This window comes from Ascaphus truei, chromosome 21 (assembly GCF_040206685.1).
Source record: "Ascaphus truei isolate aAscTru1 chromosome 21, aAscTru1.hap1, whole genome shotgun sequence".
In the NCBI taxonomy this organism is placed as follows: Eukaryota; Metazoa; Chordata; class Amphibia; order Anura; family Ascaphidae; genus Ascaphus; species Ascaphus truei.
This window is the reverse complement of record NC_134503.1, coordinates 7983006-7994365: the sequence shown is the minus strand read 5'-3', so window position 1 is coordinate 7994365 and position 11360 is coordinate 7983006. Positions and strand designations below refer to the sequence as shown.

Sequence of the window (11360 nt, the reverse complement as noted above, 5' to 3'; positions counted from 1 at the left end):
CAGAGTTATAAGCAACGACATAAACTTAAATAATAAATAATCATAAAGTAAAATTAGGTGGGGGGGGGAAGAGGAAGAGGGTGGGGAGGGGGAGAGGAAGGGTGGGAGGCCGCGGCTCTGATCAACGCTTCAGGGACCGATGTCTGGATTAATTTGTTGCTGCTGGGTGGGCTACTCCATTACCGGAGAACGCATCTAACTACTATTAAAGCAAAACGATCAATTTTCTTTAATCAAATAAGAATATCACTTGTGAGCACATTCACAGCTCTCAGACAGGTCTGGAACCTTGCTTCTCACCATTATCTCGTAGCATACAATGGATGAATTGCAGAGAGGGATTCTGGGTAATGACATGCAAATGAGCACTACCAGTGCGTCACTCTTTACTTCTTTTGTTTTAAAAAAATCACCAGTCCATGTAAAAAGAAAAATCCCTTTATTCAGTCGTTCGGAAGCATCACCATGTTCCTTATACCTGCATTATTCTGATACAGTTGAGTATCTGATCATCTCCTATCTAAGGGCCTCATGCAGTAAGCGACGAATATGTGAAATCGGCAAGCTTACCGATTAGCCATGTTATTGGCGATTTTCCCTCTCCGTATGCAGTAAGTGCCGAATCCCTTCAAAATCAAGCCGAAAACAAATCCGCCCACTCTCACGATGATTTGCCGATCACACACAGGTGTATGGGCGTGCGTGGCGGGGTGCTGTTAGGTTCGCCAATCAAAAATCTTGCTGAATCAGGCGAAGCAAGCATGTATTGGATAGCGCGCCATATTTAAAGGCAACGTGTACTGTTAATCATTCTCTGTGTTGTTGGGAGTGAGAGAGAGAGAGACGCACAGAGCTGGGCGATTTAATATTTGCATATTGACTGAGAGACTTGTTGTGTATTGTGAAAGCTTTGTCCTTTGTTGTTTTGTTTACATCTTTGTCTTGTTTTCTATGTGGAAGTGTTTCGTGTGATTGGCTGTACATTTGTTTTCTGTTTTTTGTGAGTGCTGTAAGTATGCCCGCAAAGCGTGGGAAGAGTGATGCTGGTGTGAGTGGTAGTGGTACTCGTGAGAGTATGCGTCGGAGTGAACGTACTGTTCAGGGGAGTGATGTTGCTGGGAGTGGGAGTGCTGTTGCTGGGAGTGGGAGTGCTGTTGGTGGGAGTGGGAGTGCTGGGAGTGGGAGTGCTGTTGCTGGGAGTGGGAGTGCTGTTGCTGGGAGTGGGAGTGCTGTTGGTGGGAGTGGGAGTGCTGGTGCTGGGAGTGGGAGTGCTGGTGCTGGGAGTGGGAGTGCTGCTGGTGGCTCAGTTGCTGATGGGGTGTCTGGTGGTGGCGTGCTTGCTGGTGGCCAGCTTTTGGAGTCTCTTCCATTGGAACAAGGAGAGTCCAGTCAGCAGCAGGCAAGCTCTGAGCCTAAACGTGCTCGGAAGAAACGTGTGGAGCATCCACGTAATCCTCGCTTCAATGACCAGGAAAATACAGCTCTTGTCATAGGGATTCTGGAGCACTATGACAGTCTCTATGGACATTTAGTAGGTAAGTGTACCTTTCCATTTATTCTTCAAATACATGTGATCCTAGGTCATGTGAGTTTTGTTAATATGCAAATATGGGTCCAGAATATCTTTCTATGTTAATTATTGTGGAAACACATCTTTTTATCATGCGTTACAAGAACAACAAAACTCAGGCGTTCAATTTGCGATAACTGCATACAATATTAATGCAAGCTTGCTTACATGTCTAGGTTTAGTAGTGAATGCTCATGTGCTTCACATATTACACCTAAAACAGCATGTTTGCTATCTCTTGGAACAGCTAGCAGTGTAGGAAACTGGTGGTTCTATTATTATGAATTAACGTCATATATTTTGTTTGTATTTCAAGCGCGGACAAGTTCATCAAGCAAAAAAGAAATGTGGGACACAATAATAATTGGTGTCAATGCGTGTGGGAATCGTGTCAGGGACAAGGTGAATTGTCGCAAAAGATTTGACGATATTAGGGCAAAATTAAAAAAGAAAATACAAGACCAACGCGTGCATGCTTCTGGCACTGGAGGTGGCCCGCCACCACAACGTCTGATCTTAACTCCATTGGAGGAGCTGCTTCGGGGAAAATTACTTCCTGTCGTCGTGGAGGGTTTGGCCGGTGACAGGGACATCGGAATTTATCCCTCCACCAGGTGAGAAATCTTACTGTACTAGGCGTGTCGTTGCTTACAGTTATTTTACACATTTCCGCTGCTTTTTATACTGTCTTCCCAATATAAGCATACCTACATCTATATATGTATATGTCTGTTTCTCTCTCTCTATATATATATATATATATATATATCTCAAAATAGACATATATGTTGTAGTCCTACTAAAAGCAGTAACTAATATACCACGTGGCATTGCGTGGTCATTTGCATGTGAATTCCCACAATGCTTTGCTGCAGTGGAAGCAATTTATGGTGGGCGAAGATGGGGAACAACAGGGTAGCACACATGTGTAACACATGCTAATGAGAAATTATTACTAGCTACTGGTACAGAACATAAATATGTATAATATTAATGTGTATATTATTTATTTAACTCCTACAAACACGACATTACTGCCTATTCTAATCATGCATCGAATATATTGCATGCAACGGCCTACAAACATCACTTGCACTAACAAATGTCTAGTTGTTTATGAAAAGGTCCATTTTTGCTTTATGTCATATACAGACAGCATAATGAGGCACACGTAGCATATGTTATGTCATTGTGTTCATAACTTGCACACTTCAGACGACTATTTAGCTCCTCTACCATTGTGTTAAAGCAGCTGCAATGAATATGTCATCACAGCATACACGTCAACAGAGGGGGTGGGGTTCAGCACACAACCAAATTACAGGGTCATCTTACGGTCAACTTAGTTGACACCATTTTCACCTGTTTGAAGTAATTGAAAGGTCTGGCTGATTAGGGTTTTTGGGGAAGGGAATACCGTTCTTACAACCTGACTAGCAAAACTGAAGGTAATCACACTCATTTGAAAGCTTAACTCTAGGTACTGTTAAGTATCATGTAGGAGTTGTGAGTTTAGAGCAACTTTTCATTCATTCTTATTTCATACTGAGTCCAAACATTATTCGTAAGTCAAGGTAGTTTTTAATGTGACGTTATAAAACGTATGGAAACATGTTAGGTGTTACTTATCACACAGTATAATTACATAGTAAAACAGCAGAGATTAACATGCCATTTCATAATGTGTACATTTATTTTTAGCACATGATGATGATGATGATGATGATGCCGCCATAGACACAGAAATGCAATCAAGTGACCATGAAGAGGTTCCCATTGAAAGAGTTACACAGGCAAATCGTCCATCAAGTAACACATACGATGCAATAGTAGCTTCTGAGGAAAAAATTGTTGAAGCTGAAAATCGTCGCCATTCAGATCTGATGACAGTGCACGAAAGGATGATATCACTGCAGGAAGAAACGATATCACAATTGTCACATCTCCACAGAGTCTTCATTGAAGTGCCTAAACAATTGCAAAAAATAAACACGTCAATAGAAGCATTAGTTGTTCAGCAAACCCAAGCTAATTACTTGAGAATGACTACAGTACCAAATTTCAACTTTAACACATCACAGGAAGGATCTTTACATGGTGGTAATTTTTCACCCCATGCATCTGATGTTCATTCCCCAGGTCGGGATGTTACCGGTAAAGTAGCAGAAAGTTCTGTGCATGTTCCTGACAACATCCTACCGCTGCCATCTGTAGAAATTCTGGAGCTGACACCTACAAAGGAGGCGGCAAAAACAAAAATGCACAAGCAGTTACTACTGACCAGTTTTTGGACACAAACCAAAAAACCCAAACATGAAACGGACCAACCATCAGTTGTGCACTGTGTACCAACTTGCTCACATGTGTCAGTGGGCACAAGCCCTGCCCGTGAACAGTCACTGGCCACAAGCCCTGCCCGTGAACAGTCACTGGCCACAAGCCCTGCCCGTGAACAGTCACTGGCCACAAGCCCTGCCCGTGAACAGTCACTGGCCACAAGCCCTGCCCGTGACCTGTCACTGCCCACAAGCCCTGCCCGTGAAGTGCCACAGGCCACTCAAACTGGCTCTGTTGTGCCTAAAGTTGTAGCTAAACGAAAAAGGAAAATCCAAGAGACAACAAGCAGGCCTGTTACTCGCTCTCAAAAGGAAAAAAAATAATAAATGTTATAATTCAGTAAATATGTCTTTGGCCTTGTTTTGTTGACTTCAGATTATCTAATTAATATTGTATGTATGCTGAAGACCTGTTGTTTCCAAACATTCAAGTATGTTCTTGTACACGTGAAGTTTTGGAAATGTTAACAGTCCTAATGAATGGTGTTATTAATATTTATGTATTAATCATCTGCTCAGTAATGGTCCACCAGGACCCAGTTGCTATGTTTAGAGAAGCTGCCATTGACTTACCTGCAAAACATTGTATTTGGGTGTGTTACTTGATGTAATCATTGCATGTTAATATTATTCACATGCAATTAAAAACACACATCTACTTAACTGCTAACATCTTTCTTGTCCGTGTACAGCAGGATTAAGTGTAAAATATTACTTACCTTCACCTTGCTTGACCATTGTAATGTTGTCCTTTAATCATTTATGAGTTCTGGTTTCAAGAACATATCTGTGTATGTTTACTTATATTTATGTAGTATGTATGGATATATGTACACACACACAGTGTATATATATATATATATATATATATATATATATATATATATATATATATATATATATATATATATGATTTGTACTATCTAAACTGGTATAGATGTATTTTCAGAAAACATACACTTCATGCTTCTTTGTGAAAACACAGTATTTTAATAATACAGGCCTAATGTTTGTGAAATATACTAACTGTGAGCCTATAACAGTATGGGCCTAAAACAATTTTTTATCACTTAATTCACTCATGTTTATCACCATTTAAATAGGTTTCATACAAGGCCTACTTACTGCCATCAATATGTTCTGTGTAGACATTGTTTTTTAATTAAAATTGTACACTTGTTTTGAGAAAGTAGATAAAAGTAGCTTAATGTGGCATTCACAGTGAAATGGCTATTAGATACCACAAATGTGAACCAATTATTTCTAAAACTCCAATTGGTGTTTGAAAAAAGGAGTAAAAGAAGAAACATTTTCTGACCTGGAATGGAAAGACACTAAATAGATAACATTCTAATAGTTTCAGCATTCTGAGCAGAGAACATTGAAGTACAGTCACATTTTCTGTTAAGCTGCAATGGCTGAGGATATCATTCAAAACAGCCATCCACACAAAGGCTATAAAATGATGATAGCGGAGGCGATCGTCTCAACTGCGGAACACAAAGCCAACGTGGGCCAAATCTATGATTTGATTAGAACAAAGTATCCTTATTACCAAGAACCTGGGCGGGCGCGAAATTTTAAATCCTCTGTAAGATTCACTTTATCAACTAATGAATGTTTTGAACGTGTGCAGGATAACCTACAAGAAAGGTATGGTTTTTGGAAGATTGCTAAGGAAAATAAAATCACCGTGGAACACGGCACATATATTGTGCTAAATAGCATATTTATTCCTAATAACAATAGCAAGGGATCCGCTACTACTGTTCCGTGTGAATCGATACCTGCTGCAATATCTGCACCCTCCATTCCTGAAACACACATTCTACAAGAACATAACTACTATGATTTTTTACCAAGCCTTTCTGCTGCAAACGCATTCGAATGGGTACCCGAAGAAATGAACGTACCTCTGGACCAATTGTTTGAAGAAGGCAGTGGCTATTCCTATGAGCGCCTCATGGAGGAGATGTGTGTCATACAGGATTCAGCGTTTGGGTCAACCATGGATGCAAATGCATTGGTTTTCTGGAGCGACCAGTTGCAGGCAGACGAAGTGTTACTTCTACAAGAATGGTAAATATAACAATCGTTATGCCTTGACTCAGCGTTAAAAGTTTTTTTTTTTCTAACCACCATTTTTAGTTTAAATGCGTGGATACAGCGTAACATTGCAGACTGCATAACATGTAGCGATCACAAACACATTGTTTCCTATTACAATATAGTAGAACCAGAAAGATTAGTACACATTGCTCACGGAATAAATATACGTATTTTCCTATCCCTTTAAACATATTAGCAACATGTTACCATAACTGTAACACACACCTGTTTTTTTATCATGCAACATCTAAAAAAAAACCGGGTCGACCACGTATGACGTGGGACCCTTGTCATGTGCCAAGGCGTCCTTAAAAAGGATTACGGATGTAAGTCCCGCCCCCAAGCGACGTGCGCGCGTCAAAGCCTATTGGCTGTGTTGTTTTGTTATAGTTACGGTTACTGCACTGTGTCATGCGTGCGCGTCTGTGTTTGTGGGCGTGCACTGGGCGTTAGCCGAATGTTAATTGAGTGGGAGGAGTGTTTGCGTGCGCTTCACGCTGGCTTAACATGACGTCACACGTATTGCATTTGCGCATTGTGTTATCGGCCGTGCTTTCTGTCCACACACGTCTGTTTAAAAAGAATACAGATGTACTCGTTTAGAACGAATGTAGTTTCGCCTTCATTGTATTTGAAAGAAATATTTTATGGTTAATGGTATTTACAACATGTATTGAACGCACAACGTACGCATTGTTTTGCACATTTAGTCAACCCAAGCGTGAAGTGCGTGCGCACAGTAAGATGTGCGCGCACATTTTTAAGTATACAGCCAACGTTAAGTTCATATACATAGTTATGCGTGCTACTAATTTAACAAACGAATACATAATGATGTATACTTGTACTTCTAACATATAAGTGACTGACGTGTGTATCTACACAATCATATAGAGATGTGTAACGCGTTGTCACGGATACATATATAGTAAGGTGCCATCTTTGACCATCATGTGTTTGCTGTATTTCAGAGATGTCGGGGAAGATACAATCGGATCAATGTATGATTTCAGAAGAGTCTAACTTTATATGAGATGATTGTGAGGAGGAGCCACCGACTACTATACTACATATGGAACTAATTTTATATTGCTTGCAGCGCTTATTACCAAAACAATTAAAAATGTGATACCCTTATGCCTATATTGCATAAGCACTTAATTAACATAATGATGTTGCAAAAGAGTGCAGCTAGAAATTTTCTTGAGTGTTCTTTAATTACTACTAACATTTTATGGCATGGTGTGTTTTATATATAACAACCATTCCCACTCTGCTAACACATTTGTGTATTCTATTGTGTAATGGAACGTATGACTGTCGAAACTATGTAATAATAATAATAATAATAATAATAGCATGTTCTTGTATAGCGCTACTAGTTGTACGCAGCGCTTTACAGAGACATTTTGCAGGCTGAGGTCCCTGCCCTGTGGAGCTTACAATCTATTTTTTGGCCAGGGATATAGAGAGAAAAAGGGGGAGCACAGGTTGAAGAGTTTGGGGTATGTATAGTATCTTATTAGATATTTGTGGGTGTGCTTGAAAGATATATTAAATCACTTACACGGCCTTGTGTAAATGCTCTCACAGCAAGGTTTACTTGTCTTTGTGTTCCCTTGGTTGGTTTCCTTCTTCTTTTCAGGGCTTGGTTTTCTTCCTGGATTTCTTCAACAGTCCTCGGCTTACAGTGAGGATGTCTCCCTCGTAGTGAACAGATTGAAAGACAGTTGTTTAGAGGGGAATACAGACGGTATGTTATAATGTCCAATGCTTTCAACTCTAAATATATATATATATATATATACAAAGACAGTAAATGCTGCCAGCACTCACACGGGCAAGTGTGAGTACAATCCTAGGGGAAGGTATCTTTTTATCCAAACTGGTCTTCACACGTGGTGATCTATAGGTGTAATTAGGGTCTGGTATATAATAATAAAAAATGTAAATCAAATGATACTCACACGGCCTTGTGTGAGTAAATACACATCAAGGTGTCTTTAACTTGAATATTTTCTTTCTTCTTTTCAGGTTCTTGATCTTCTTCCTGGTTTTCTTCGGCGGTCTTCAACTCCCAGTGAGGAAATTCCCCTCGGTGTGAACAAATTTGAAAACAATTGTTAGTGGGAAAATATCAACATAATTCTGTGGTAACCCACTAGAAAAACCCAAGCAGATATGTAAAAGCAGCAAATGCTGCAGGCACTCACACGGGCAAGTGTGAGTGCAATCCTAGGGGAAGGTATCTTTTTTCTCTGTTGGTGTCTTTACACCTGCTGACTTGTAAGGGTAATGGTGGTCTGATATATAGGGATCTGTAAAACTAAAAATAATACTCACACGGCCTTGTGTGAGTGAATGCACATCAAGGTGTCTTTAACTCCTTTGTAGTACTGATAATGTTAAATTCCAAGTGGGCAAGTGTAGGTAGATGACCCCTCCTTGGTGTAGATATAAATTGGAACAATGTCACGATTCTGGTAGACTACAATAAATTTTATTCTCAAAAGCTCTAAAAACAAAACATATATAAAAACAATGAAAAAATGCATAAAAAGAAGAAGCAGCCCGTCAATAGGAAATTGCTCGTGGATCTCGTGGAGCGCAGCTAACTTGCTCCACGTCCGGATATAGTGCTGCCTCCTCTCTGATCCACTCCTTGACGGTGGCTGTGCTGGATCAAAATTGCTTAGTGGTGAGAGCAACGCATTTCGACCCTTTCTGGTCTTCCTCAGGCTCCGTAGTTTTCTATCTATCTATCTTAAATCTATTTTTTGGCGCCTGAGGCACAGGGAGATAAAGTGACTTGCCCAAGGTCACAAGGAGCCGACACCGGGAATTGAACCAGGCTCCCCTGCTTCAAACTCTCTGTGCCAGTCTGTGTCTTTACTCACTGAGCCACTCCTTCTCCCAATGTAAAGGACACATACAACCAACTAGCCATTTATTGTTAAAAATCTCTTGTTACATGGGTATGTTGATAAAATGGTTTGGGACTGTAGCAAATAATGTTATTGGCAAGATGTTGTGGTCCCCTACAATGCATGATGTTATGAATATTACATCAACATCATGTAATGAAGTACGTTTATGTGTATATTTCATGTACCAAACTAAGTATAGTTTACTGTGTTTATTAAACGTTCTAAACATAAATAGTACAGTCAATATGATGATATAAGCTACCATAATAAACCTGCTGTTATCATTTGTCGGTGTTATACATGGATCATACACAAATTGATACAGACACAAACAGTTGTCTTAAAAAGTGTGCCTATGCTAATGTGCATGTGATTGACGTTTATATTTTGAGAATACTTGTTAATTATCATCATGATAATGATGAAGTGACGTCAATGACATTCCAAATATATTAACAACATTGTGATTATGGGAAATTATTAATGCAAAATTACAGTTACATTTTTGACACAATTGTGGTTTTGATTACAGTTTGACACTTGTTACATGTAGGTCACATCAACAGACGTGTGACTTATACATACACATGTGACAATGTTTAATTAATGTTGACAAATAATTTATAGCATTAATAATCACCTACATTGCTAAATATAAGATGTACAACGCATTGCTGTGATTACAGGCATTCATGCATGGAGTGTTATGATCAGTCAATTGCATCCGTGATTAATGAGCTCCCGTAAGTAAAAAAATATCTACAGTTATCCCCTTCTCTCCAAACACCTCTATATTACATTAATGGAAATTATAAGGGAACAAACATTAAATGTGATGAAATGGGAGTAATCATTTTATAATACAATGCACATTAAACCTCATTAGTAGCTAAATGCATGTACATGATACAGAAAGTACATGTATGTAACATTTTTCGTTTACCAATATGTTGGATTTTTACTTCAAATAATTATACGAATATTGAGGTAGGCACATCTTATGCCAGATGTCAGCAAATATACATACCATGATCAGTCATACTGGAGATATACCTATAATGCAATGGAACAATATATAAATTGCAAACATTGACATGCCATCTTCAGTACCGTAAGCAACACAGCAAAGTGTGTATTTGGTGTTAAATGTGCAACACCATGTATATTTTATGACATTTAAAATGTAAACCAGCCTGGTGTACACATCATATGGATGTACATGTTACACTGCAACAATAACATTGTATGTAACCATACTGCAAGAATGAATGACTATGGCCATACTATGTGTATTGTGTTTGCATAAGGAACAACACAAAGCTAAAATATTACTGCTTTGTTACACCAGTTGTATTCACATACACACAACTAATTTACAATGGAAGAGGGATTATATAACCTGTGCAACAATAACATACCGGTGCCACATCCCTTTGTGCACACAGCAGAGAAAAGAAAGGTGTGCAACCCATATTCATCTGTGTCCTAACAGAAGGTTATATAAAGAAACATTATTGTTAATATAACATAATTAATCTATAAAAGTAGTACTAGGAACATATATGTTTTTACTTACAAGAAAAAAACGAATTTATGAGATTCTGGCGTGTCTGGCCACCACTGGCTGTTTGTTCATTTTCAGCAGCTACATGGGTGGGATGCTCGTCTACCAAAGGCTCAGCTATGTCCGATTGTACATTGTGTCTGAGTGCCACATTGTGCAAAATGCAACAGGCAAGAATAATATCAGACACTTTTTGAGGCTTGTATAGAAGAGCCCCACCAGTTCTGTCGAGACACCTAAATCTGGTCTTGAGTAGGCCAAATGTCCTCTCTATAACAGATCTTGTAGATATATGGGCTGCATTGTACCTCTCCTCTGCTTCAGTTTGAGGGTTTAGCACCAGAGTCAAGAGCCACGGCCTAATTCCGTATCCTGAGTCACCTATAATCAATGGAGCACACATAAGCTTACATTAGTGATAAGATTCTACAATGAAAACATTCCTAAAGAAAAATGTGTTTTGTGTTACAACATCCAAATCTGTACTCACCCAGCAGCCAACCATGTTCAAAATGTCCCTCTTCGAATGCATGGAAGAGTGAAGAGTTCCTCAGGATAGAGGAATCGTGACTGTAACCAGGGAATTTGGGTACCACATGCATTATCCTCATCGTGGCATCACATACCACCTGTACATTCAGTGAATGGTAGTGCTTACGATTACGGTAAACATGCTCACTCTGACTAGGTGCAATCAAAGCAACATGTGTGCAATCGATTGCACCCAGCACACATGGTATCCCTGCTATATTATAAAAGCCATTCCTGACTTCCAGCCACTCTGTCGCCTCTGTAGGAAAATGAATATAATTCCTAGCGCGTCTATTGAATGCATAGAGAAACTGGGTAAAGGC

At 39.3% G+C, this 11360-nt stretch overlaps 1 long non-coding RNA gene across 1 annotated transcript; it reads right to left on the bottom strand.

The window, feature by feature from the left end:
• Positions 1–3216: 3216 nt before the first annotated feature.
• On the bottom strand, positions 3217–7750 carry LOC142472392 (uncharacterized). The gene is made up of 4 exons (XR_012789672.1): positions 7583–7750; positions 5820–5974; positions 3626–3802; positions 3217–3538 (listed from the first exon to the last, which is right to left on the bottom strand). It is a non-coding gene; the product is annotated as an uncharacterized LOC142472392 (long non-coding RNA).
• Between the last annotated feature and the right edge of the window lie 3610 nt (positions 7751–11360).